The sequence below is a fragment of the Zea mays genome, chromosome 1 (assembly GCF_902167145.1).
Source record: "Zea mays cultivar B73 chromosome 1, Zm-B73-REFERENCE-NAM-5.0, whole genome shotgun sequence".
Lineage (NCBI taxonomy): Eukaryota > Viridiplantae > Streptophyta > Magnoliopsida > Poales > Poaceae > Zea > Zea mays.
Window position 1 is genome coordinate 128,641,370 of NC_050096.1, and position 11,804 is coordinate 128,653,173.

General features: G+C 42.9%; 1 pseudogene; it reads right to left on the minus strand.

Annotated features, from left to right (window-relative positions):
- Positions 1-627: 627 nt before the first annotated feature.
- On the minus strand, positions 628-2,352 carry LOC111590549 (uncharacterized; annotated as a pseudogene).
- Positions 2,353-11,804: the final 9,452 nt, after the last annotated feature.

An 11,804-nucleotide genomic window follows, 5' to 3' on the forward strand; every position in this document is an offset into this window, starting at 1 on the left:
CTAAGCCAAGTTTTATTTCACAAGTTAGTTTATTACTTGAATCTTCTAGCCTGAATCTAGCATTTTCCTAATCTAGATCATTCACTTTACCTACACTAGGTTTCTTTTAAAATCCAAATTTTGTTTCGCTTGTTATCTACAATGAAGGGTAGTGATCCAGTCTTCATATCCGAGAAGTAACGGCGATCCGAAACGATTAATACCCAGCTGGGGATCTCCAACCACACGATATATGTAGCACTTAACCATAGCATATGTCAACCATTCCCACGGATCCTCCACTACATGAACTGGTCCGCGCTACCCGGGAGCACATTACCCTACCATTCAGCTTCTTGCCAGGAGGGTAACTGCTACTCCCACCATCTCCCACGCCCAGTGCGCGGTTGTCTTTTCACGTATGGAATAGCTGGGTTCAGGCTTACCCATGACGAGGTATGTGGCCAGTTAAAAGGTCCTAGATCATCAGGCCAACAATCGGTACAGTCCATAATTGACACAGACGGGCGACCTTTCCTGCTCAGTGTCTGGTCCCATTTTAAACTATTTCAAAATTTTGGCGCCTGGCAGAGGGGGCCATGCCTGGATAATGAATTTATCAACGTCTTGATGCCTTCTTTATCCCAAGCCCATTTTCTTTTTGTAAAACATGAGTCATAGATCAAAAATATTTTTTCTTAGTCTATCAGCATGACTAAGCATCTCTAGCTTTTATAAAACATGTGATAAGGTGTGGTAATCAACCTTTCAAGGATGGTAATGCATCAAGGGTTTAATCAATCAACTCCTATAACCTAATGCAGCATATAAGTGATAAAATTTTTGTAAACACAAGGAATGTGGGAAATGCACCGGGGCTTGCCTTTGTTGCAGATAAGAGGTTCTAGATACTTCTAACACGATGATTAGTTAGATGGCTCCATCCACTTGATGAACAAGCACTGGAGTAGACTCCTCTTCATCAACCACTTCATCTTAAATCTTCACTCTTTATTTTGGGAGCTCTACATGAAATGACATGATCATGGATGCTTATGCTTATGTAGTTAGCAAATAAGGTATTGTAAAGCATTACATGATTACACCTACAAGCTATCATCATAAATAATAGCTACCAGGGAGCTACTTATCCTTAGAACTCCTCTAATCATCCTTTACTAAGACATAAGGTGCCTTAATTACCGAGGCGTAAAACTCTTTTTCTTTACTGAGCAATAATTAATTTACTAAGCAAATCTTGTCCAAACAGTTCCAAACTTTACACAATTTTTAGTGCTCTATTTTTATTACTATAATTCATATAATCCTATTAAAACCAAGTTTCAATTATCCAAAATTAAGTACTTGCCTGAGAACCCCTAAATCTATTTTTAACCTAGAGAACCCATCTTCGTGAGTGTAACATAATTTACCTTACAATTGTTACTTCTTTATGTAGCTCTAGGCAAAATTCGGAAAGTCTATCTTATCAGACAAATGAAAAAATTGATTAATCCAATTTGGACCTGGCTCGACCAACACGGTCTACTGCGCCACGCAAAACCAGCCTACGACGGCCAACAACAAACCATCCTAAATCCTAATCCCTAGCCAGCCACAACATGGCGAGCACCATATCGACAAACATGACTATGACAAACGTGCTAAATTGATTTGAAACAGCAAAATAAAAATCAGGATCGACGACAGCTCACCACTAGGTAGGAAGTAGGGAGCACCACATAGCAACGCAGCAGGACAACGATTTGTCGAAGTTCCAAAAGACCAAGACGTTGTAACGGCGAGGTGAAACTCACGACGCCGAATCCGTAAAGCGATGGCGAGGAGGCGAGCGCCTAGACCGACGACGAGCTTGCTGCAGCACATTGAGCGACGTCGATTCGAACACGAGGACATGAAAGTACGCGTCCGCCGCCGGTCTAAGCTGGAGTGGAGGTTGGCGTGGCTGATTGAAAACATCGGCAGAGGACTCGACGAGCACAGCCAAGGCGAGAACACCGGCGAGGTGGCTGGGGAACGACGCCCAGGGAGCCGCCACGGCGTGAAGGAGTTTACCGCGAGCACCTGAGGGCAGTGCCGAGCTGATGGAGGAACTAGCCACCGAGCTTGCCTGATGGAAGGAGCTACGCGTGCGAGTGTCAAGGCAAGCACTGAGGACACCAAGCGCATAGCAAGAGAAGGGCTCGATCGATGTCCAGACTTTACCGGGTGTTTGGCAGCTGCTGCACCAGCGTTGGGGAGGAGGAGAGGGAGATGACGCGGAGGAAGGAGTATTGAGAGCCGAGCGTTTTGGACTTCCAGAGAGCTAGCGTGAGGACTAGAGGTTTCCAAAGGAGTGATCGTGCTTTGGCTAGGAAGTAGGAGGTGGCGTTGAAGTAAGATCACCCGAGACTGACGCGTGCACGCAGGGATAGAAGATGCTAGGAGATTGCAGCGTATGGTAGATAAGGAGGACTGAACGTGGGAGGAAAAAAACAGGATCTTTTTTCCTTCTTCCATTTTTGTACCCTTTCATTTACCACCTATTTAGACCTCTATCGAATACTGCAGCTCAAACTGGCACTAGTGAGTAGGGGTGGTAATGGATCACGATCCAAATGCTTCTTCACAAAAAGTTAAGGCCCTCAAATAATATTAGTTCAAAAATGAATAAGAATAAGGCCCGATCCTAATCCGATTCGACCCTTAAAATTTGCAGTGTAAAGTTTATAGCCCATTACCACCCCTACTAGTGAGACACAACAGAGACGTGGGATATTTTCTTCTCCCCAAAAACCAAAGCAAGTTTCAGCCATCTAAACAGGGTTCAGTGCACATCTGCTTGACGGACCGATTTAAAGCAAGGTTTTCTCCCAACCCATGCTATAGCAAGTCGACCTCCGTTAATAAAACTTGTTGACAAAATATAGCTCTATAAACTCGCTGCAACATCCTAAGTTCGAAAGATAACAAATTAAGAGATATAGTGCTCCAAAGTTAGGTGAAAATACTGCAGCTCGGCTTCAGCTGACTGAATCTGAAACTGCACATCACACGCCTGACAGTGAAAGTTCAAGCACATTTTACTCCACTTTTCATGCAGCATCAGGCCATACACACTTCAACAAACTTGCTCATCATTATATGTTCTTTAAGTTTTCTATAGAGACTACAACCCATAACTCCATGGATTAGTGAAAAGAAAGCTCCAAAGTTGAGCAAAATTCACTAAAATTCAGTTTCAGTGAACTGAACTAAGTCTGAAACTCAGAGTTTGACGACATGTTTTTGGACACCATTTTCTCCCATTTCTAGAAACGATCAGGGGGATTCACCTTAATGAAAATTACTCATCACACTACGCTCTAACAGTTTTCTACAGATAGTGCAGGCCATAACATTAGGGATCAGTCACAACAGAGCTCTAAAATTTGGTGAATAATGCTGAAACTGCACTTCAACTTACTGAACAAATTTCAGAACAACAGAATCTGACAGCAAGGTTTTGAGCCTCTTTTGCTCTCCGTTCCATACTGTTTTAGGGCTACCACATTTAATAAACATTGTTCTCCTATAGTTACTCTACAGGTTTGTTATAGCAATCGTTCCGAAAATACTCATGGATTAAAAGTTATAGGGGTCCAAAAATAGATAAAGAAAATTGTTTTGGGCAGATTCCAACTGACCCAAATCTGAACTTTTGCAAATTACTTCAAATTCTCCCACGTCACTTGGACAGCTCCAAATATGAAAAATGTTCACTTTTCCAAGCTCCACAATTTTGATATATGAACTTTTAGCAAAACATAGCTAGATCTTAAAATCCACTTTTGGGCTAGTTTAGAGTTGAAATTGGACTTGATCTGCTTCAAGTGCTTCATCAATTTATTGTATCCTACTAAAAACAAGGTTAACCATAAGCTCAAACCCAACTTTGGTGTATAGAGATCATGTACAAATTTCTATTGGTTTAAAAGTTGCTTGTTTGTACTAGATTTCAAACAAGGTCTGTGAACTTCTCTTGCTCTCTTCGAAACGACATAACCTCACCCTTTTCTCTAAGTTCCAAATGCTTCTGAGGCCAAGTTGCTTAATCAAATTGGTGCTCTACATGTTGCTCCACAAGTTTGGTACAATGACCATTAGCTTGAATCATATGGATTCCAAACCATCGAAGCCCAAAATTGGCATTAAACACACAAATTCAGACTTTGATTTTTCACTAAGTCTGAAAATCCAGAATTAAACACTACATTTTTGGACCACTGGTTCTACTAGTTCCAAATAGTTTCAGGGGTATGAACCTTAACCAAACTTATACCCCAACACGTGGTCTTCCACTTTGGTACATAAACTGTAACCCATAGCTGTATAGATCAGCCACCAACAGGCTTCCAAAGTTGCTTCAGCATATAAAATCTTCAGTTTCAGATATTGCAGTCTGAAATTCAGATTCTGACATTCCCACTTTGGACCAGTTTTCCACCTAGTTACATAGGAATTTAGGGTTAAGTAGCTTAAACAAAATTACACATCTAGTGTAGCTCTACAGCTTTGCTACTGTGACCATCTTCAAATTGCCTATATATCAAAAGTTATGAAGATTCGAAGACAGCTACTTGATATTGTTTCGAGCCATCCAACCTTAGTCCAAAAAGTTAATTTTTTAGTTTTCTCCACTTCTTCCTATAAAACATGGAAATCTCTATACCTGAAAGTTGTTTGGGTTGGAGAACTCTATAACTTTGGTAATTTGACCTTTTGGCAAATTATTGCCAAATCACAAGTTCCACTTTTGGAGCTCTAAACTTAGATTTTCAAAACCAGGTCCTTCACTCTTCACTAACCACAACATCATACTTAGATTATTTTGGATCCTAGTGAATGCATTCTAAGTGTATCAAGCAAGTTAATGTGAGTGCATATGATGACATGTCAAGTTTTTAGTTCTCGTAACACCAGTGGTATTACATCCTTCCCCTTAAAAAGGAATCTCGTCCCGAGATTAAAATTCTAGGCCAAGTAATAGAAAAGGAAATGTGTCACCGGTTTATTTCTCAGTTACTCCTACAAGGCACGGGGTGTGCCCCCATCGAAAGACAACTTATACAAACCTAGGGTTTACAAGACACTAGGAACTCAGGAATATACTTTTCCAAATACTTTTCTGACTACTATGTGACTTTATCTTTCGGGTGTTAGTTCCACTGTATCTTGTAAAACTCAATAACTTTTCTTCGAGTGACCCAATCCTTTTGATCTAACACATTTATGGGATACTCCGAGGAGGTTAAACCTGGTTTATGGTTAACATCTGAAATCTCAATACCATATTTGGGGACTCGAAGACATTTCTTCCATTGGGACACGTGGAACACGTCGTGCAGTGTTGAAGGTCCATTTGGCAACTGTACCTTATAAGCTATAGGTCCACCAAAATCTCTGTTTCAAACCTTGGTACTTATTGCTACCTTTAGGGTGAATGGAGTCTCGGACTGCAACCCAATCGCAATTCCACATCCCTTTCTAGAGGCAACTAGACAAATCTTCGGGGAACACATCCGAGAACTCCCTCACACCAGGTATATCCTTTACTTCCTTCACTTAAATTCCTGATGTAGACAAATCTTATTATTTCCTAAAATAGCATGACTGACAACCTCCTTATAACCTTCAACCAAACTAGTTGCCATTAGGAGCTAAAGTTTCATATTAAGATCACGTAGGATGTATTACTTTTTTTCTCGCTGGCATCCACATAGTCCAAAACATACTAGGATACACGAGTAAACCTCTCAAATAGTCCATTACACTCACTTCTTCACCTTGTTTTAGATCCAAAAACTCTTTGAACTTTATTTACATAGGGGCTTCTGAAATATGATGTGCCCGAAATACCTCACGGAACTCAACTCGAGAACTTAACATCCTTCAGGCTGCAACGCAAGGTATTCTACCCTCCAACTGAACTTGGCTTCCCGTCTTCAAAAATAGGGAAAGGTAGTATAGAAAGGCAAAGACAGGTATCATGAACAGGGTAGACGAAACACATACTAAAGCTACTACATAGGGGGTTTAACTTAAAGTTATATGTCATGATGCATGCTCGTCCTATTCGTCCTCACAATCTTGCCAGCATATAGTGGCTTGCACGCTCTATGGAGGTGGCGTACCTACTCACTCCAGAGTTAACTAGTCGTAATTTCCTAGAGTTTAGTTAGTGTACCTGCAGAAAATTCCATTACAGCCCAAACCCCATGATGCAATTCACACATTTGGTCACAGTTTATACTCCATATATTTCTATATGGAGGCCAGCTCCTCATTAAGCGCCCAGCCACGCATAGGCGCCGCTGCCACACTTTTAACCACAGGGCAGCCCATTGTGGTAACTTACTTTCTTACCTGCTCGTAGGTGCGTCGTTACAAGTACATTACACTTTTCAGTATTCCAATGTCTGTATACCCATACACATCCATGGGGTACTGAATTCCTAGAAAAATAATTAATCCACAATGCAACCTTCATATATACATATGTAGAATATGTATATAGTCTAGTGCCACATTTAAGCACTCCCCTAGACCGACGTTTGTTCGGTCATGCTCTCACAACTCACCTTTACCTGAGCGTCGATCCATTCAAAACAGAATGACCCCAAAATAACATTACACATGCATGCAGTTCCCTACCCTGTTGTGGGTTAGTGGTTAGCATCTTAAACTAGACCACCTTATAGTCCTTAGTTTTAACCACATACTATTTGCACTTCTACTATCAGGCTTTGCTTATCCATTATTAAGTTTTTCCAAAGTAATTTGGACTCAAAATTATTTTGAAGTTTATCAAAGGATTACTTTAATATCCATGCTAATGGGGAATCGCTCCGATACCACGCTGTGACAGCCCTCCCAAGTTATCAGGCCGACATGCACGAACCCTTGCCATTAATGGCCTCATATGGCTGTGCACGTGTACCGGGTAACTTAACAAGGCTATCGAGTTCACCAACTAGAACTCATCATCCCAAGGATCTCCCACATTCATGCATATTACAGTAATCACACTCGATACACACACACTTCGGAGATAGAGCAGAAGACTTTACAAAACATATTTTACATTTCCAAAGCTCAAGTTTTACAACATAAGAAGAATGGTAATTATTACAAGTCCTGATAGTACCCAAAGTGCATAACTTATTACAATAATTGGAAGGGTGAAGCCTTTCCATAAGAGATATATAAAAACCATGTAAGCTTCAAGTCCTCCACATGAAGTAACTAACCCAAAGATAAGGGAATAAAACTTCTCCTACAAAAACAACAAGGGATAAAACCCTGAGTTCGCAATTACTCAGAAAGACTTACCCGACTAAAGAAAAGACTCTCAAGGGTATGTTGGCTTTTGGGAATCAAGGTAAAGCTCATCAAAGTTCAAGGACTCATTTTGCAGAAAAGCTTACTAGAAGTGGATCCTTAAGCCAAGTTTTATTTCACAAGTTATTTTATTACTTGAATCTTCTAGCCTGAATCTAGCATTTTCCTAATCTGATCATTCACTTGACCTACACTAGGTTGCTTTTAAAATCCAAATTTTGTTTCGCTTGTTATCTACGATGAAGGGCAGCGATCCAGTCTTCATATCCGAGATGTAACGGCGATCCGAATCGATTAATACCCAGCTAGGGATCTCCAACCACACGACATATGTAGTAGCACTTAACCCTTGCATATGTCAACCATTCCCACGGATCCTCCACTACATGAACTGGTCTGCGCTACCCGGGAGCACATTACCCTACCATTCAGCTTCTTGCCAGGAGGGTAACTGCTATTCCCACCATCTCCCACGCCCAGTGCGCGGTTGTCTTTTCACGTATGGAATAGGCAGGTTCAGGCTTACCCATGACGAGGTATGTGGCAAGTTAAAAGGTCCTAGATCATCAGGCCAACAATCAGTACGGTCCTTAATCGACACAGACGGGCGACCTTTCCTGCTCAGCGTCTGGTCCCATTTTAAACCATTTCAAAATTTTGGTGCCTCGCAGAGGGGCCATGCTGGATAATGAATTTATCAACGTCTTGATGCCTTCATTATCCCAAGCCCATTTCTTTTTGTAAAACATGAGTCATAGATCAAAAATATTTTTTTAGTCTATCAGCATGACTAAGCATCTCTAGCTTTTATAAAACATGTGACAAGGTGTGGTAATCAACGTTTCAAGGATGGTAATGCATCAAGGGTTCAATCAATCAACTCCTATAACCTAATGCAGCATATAAGTGATAAAAATTTTGTAAACACAAGGAATGTGGGAAATGCACCGGGGCTTGCCTTTGTTGCAGAGAAGAGGTTCTAGATACTTCTAACATGATGATCAGTTAGATGGCTCCATCCACTTGATGAACAAGCACTGGAGTAGACTCCTCTTCAACAACCACTTCATCTTAAATCTTCACTCTTTATTTTAGGAGCTCTACATGAAATGACATGATTATGGATGCTTATTCTTATGTAGTTAGCAAATAAGGTATTGTAAAGCATTACATGATTACACCTACAAGCTATCATCATAAGTAATAGCTACCAGGGAGCTACTTATCCTTCGAACTCCTCTAATCATCCTTTACTAAGATATCAGGTGCCTTAATTACCGAGGCGTAAAACTCTTTTTCCTTTATTGAGCAATAATTAATTTACTAAGCAAATCTTGTCCAAACAGTTCCAAACTTTACCCAAGGGTTCATATGCTCAAGATAAGCTTACACAATTTTTAGTGCGCTATTTTTATTACTAAAATTCATATAATCCTATTAATACCAAGTTTTAATTATCCAAAATTAAGGACTTGCCTGAGAACCCCTAAATCTATTTTTAACCTAGAGAACCTATCTTTGTGAGTGTAACATAATTTACCTTACAACTGTTACTTCTTTGTGTAGCTCTAGGCAAAATTCGGAAAGTCTATCTTATCAGACAAATGAAAAAAAACTGATTAATCCAATTTGGACCCGGCTCGACCAACACGGTCCGCTGCGCCACGCAAAACCAGCCTGCGACGGCCAACAACAAACCATATGTGACATCCCAGGTGTCTATTTCGTGTTATGTCGGGAGATTTATCCTAATCTCGGATGCTTAGTAAAAATTTCTATTTCTCGCTCGCGTATGTCTCTGATTATCCAGACTATTCATTCACATTTCATCGAATTCGAAATTATTCAGTCTCGCAGAAAGCCGAATTTGGGGCCTGTTAAAACTTTTATTTCTCGACACGAATGCCAACTCGTTAATCATTTTCGATTTATAAAATCTCGTCTAAAGCTCATTTAATCAAAACTCTTGACTATTGTTAGTGGATCTGTGCCCGAATCCAATTCCTCGAACTTCGATCGATGTCCGACTATTTTAATTCGAGTCCATACTCTCAAACGGAATACTCAATATGTCGTCCTCTAATCATTTTTATCCGACTCGGACAAATATCTTGTGTCTAAACCGAATTGAAAACCCAATCCGACCGCGATTGTAAAATGTCACGATTCGTCTTCTCCAACTAAAAATCCGAAAGCCGGTCGTATCTCAAGACGATTTTATTTCGAATCATGCGTAGGGAATTATTTTCGAGCGAGATCAGATCAGACTCTCGGACGAGTTAATCGCTCAATCGTCCGTTCGTCGGAACTCTAATTTGCTCCGTTCTCCGTAGAGACGAATTCCGCAGGAGCAAAAATTGTATCTTCGGCACGAACAAAAGCAGCAATAATTCTTAAGAAGGAACAACTCGTGTTATTTAATTTTAATCCGAGCTATGAGGTTCTAATTCAAGAGCATGTTGTCAAGACACAATTTTTCTCCGAGCAACGTCGACTTGAATCTCTGTCAGATTTGCCACGACATTCATTTGTCGTGATCTCATATAGTTCGAAACACATCGACAATTAATTTTAGTTGAGAGTTTAAAACCTAGTTTCCTTAATTAGTTATTTTCTTGATTCGCTATCATAGATCGTGCTAAAAAAAAGAAAAACAAATAAAATGGAAAACACACGCACACAAGCTACGCAGGCACGCTACCTCTGCCCGGCTAGCAGAGCCGCTGAGTGGCCGCTCAGCCTGGACACTGCCTGCTGGCCAATCCCAGTTGCCGTCCAGGCGAGCCAATAGCTGCCAGCAGCGTCCTGTTAAATCATCAGCATCAGCAGCCAGCACATTCCTCCTCCTGGCGTGCAGCAGGCAGGGAGCCCAGCTCCACCTCTCCCATGGCGCCTCCCATTCTCCACCGCGTCAGCAAGCAGGGAGACCTTCTTCCCCAGCGCGCAGGAAACTCCCACGACGTCCTCCAACAACTTCCCCCTACGCGCGTCAGCTAGACGCCATCCGATCTCCTCCAAGCGGTCGTCGCTTCTCCCTGCTCCTCTGTCCTTGGTGCACGGCGCCATGTCTCTACCCTCCCAGCGCCCTTCCTCCATGCGCCGCGCCACCCCTCGGCTGTCCAGCAGGAAGTCCGGCGCCTCCCTCTGCCTCCTGTACAGCGCGCGCCCCTGGTCCTGGCGTGTTTCTTTTTTTCTGGCCGGCCATGGATTTCCTCGGCACCATTCCTTCGATTCGAGTGGGGGGTTCGGCCTCAAGCCAGAATGAGTCGGTGACCTCCCTCACAACTCCTTCCCCTGGTGCGGACCTCCCTGCTTGGCCATGGCTGCGCCATGAGCATCTGATGCCCCTCCCCCTCGACCTCCCTTCTTGGCAAGTCTCTAGCCGACGTCCAACTCGGCCTCGCCGTCGGCCTTGCCCAGCAGCGACAGTCCGCCCCGGCACTCACCGGTGCCAAGATCCACTGCGCCCTCTCCTTCCTTGAAGCCATGGTGCTTGGTGGCCTTGCTTTGGCGCTTGACACCCCCAATGGTTAGAGTTCGATCCCCTGTTCCCCTCAAATCCGAGCTCCCCTGACATTTTTTTCCTGCAGAAAAACTCCCTGTGGGCGCTGGAGGTGCCTAGCTCGCGCCGGAGCGCGGCGAGGCTTGACTAACGCCCGGCCATGGTGGCTGTAGGCTGAGCAGACCCCTCTGCTCTCTCAAGCCAACGCCCTCCCCAGCTCTTCTCCATGGCGTGCTCAGCTCTCCCATCCGTAGATAGCACCACCCCCTCCCTCCACTTCGGCTGAAGCATGCACAACTCCTTTACTCCTCCTCGCCGGTACGCCAGCAAGCCTGCAGCAGCAAACCCGGATCCCCTCCGCATCGAGAGCAGCCGCGTCGTCGATCCATGCAACCCCTACGTCTCCGCGTCTCGCTTCGCTGTCGATCTGCACAGTCCCCGTCGCGATGCCGTCAATCCGCGGTGAGCTCCTCGCTGTCCCACGCTTCTCTTGCTTTATGAAATGACTAAATCAGTAAATCGACGTTGTTGTGTGCAGCTGGCTATCAGTGTCGCGTCTCGTGCTCTGCCTATGCGACGAAATGCTAGCCGGTGGACAGCACATGCGACTCACCGATTCGGCCAGGTTGTTCGCCTTGAATGATTCGCGATTTGTTTTATTTATGTATTCGGTCGATGATGTGCCTGCGTGTTTATATGTATGTGAAAATATAATTGTATGAATGAAAGCGTGTAGAGAAGGAAATGAAGTGGAAAAGAACTCGGGAATTTTTATTTTGATAGGAAAATATGTGATGCGTTGTTTGATGCGAAAAACTAAGAGTCAAAAATGCGGATTATATTTTGGAAAATGCATCGATATGTGTTTATGTGAAAAGTGTAATTGTTTTATGCAATGTGATGGGATTCAAAATTATATCGGGAATATATTTAGTAATGTGAC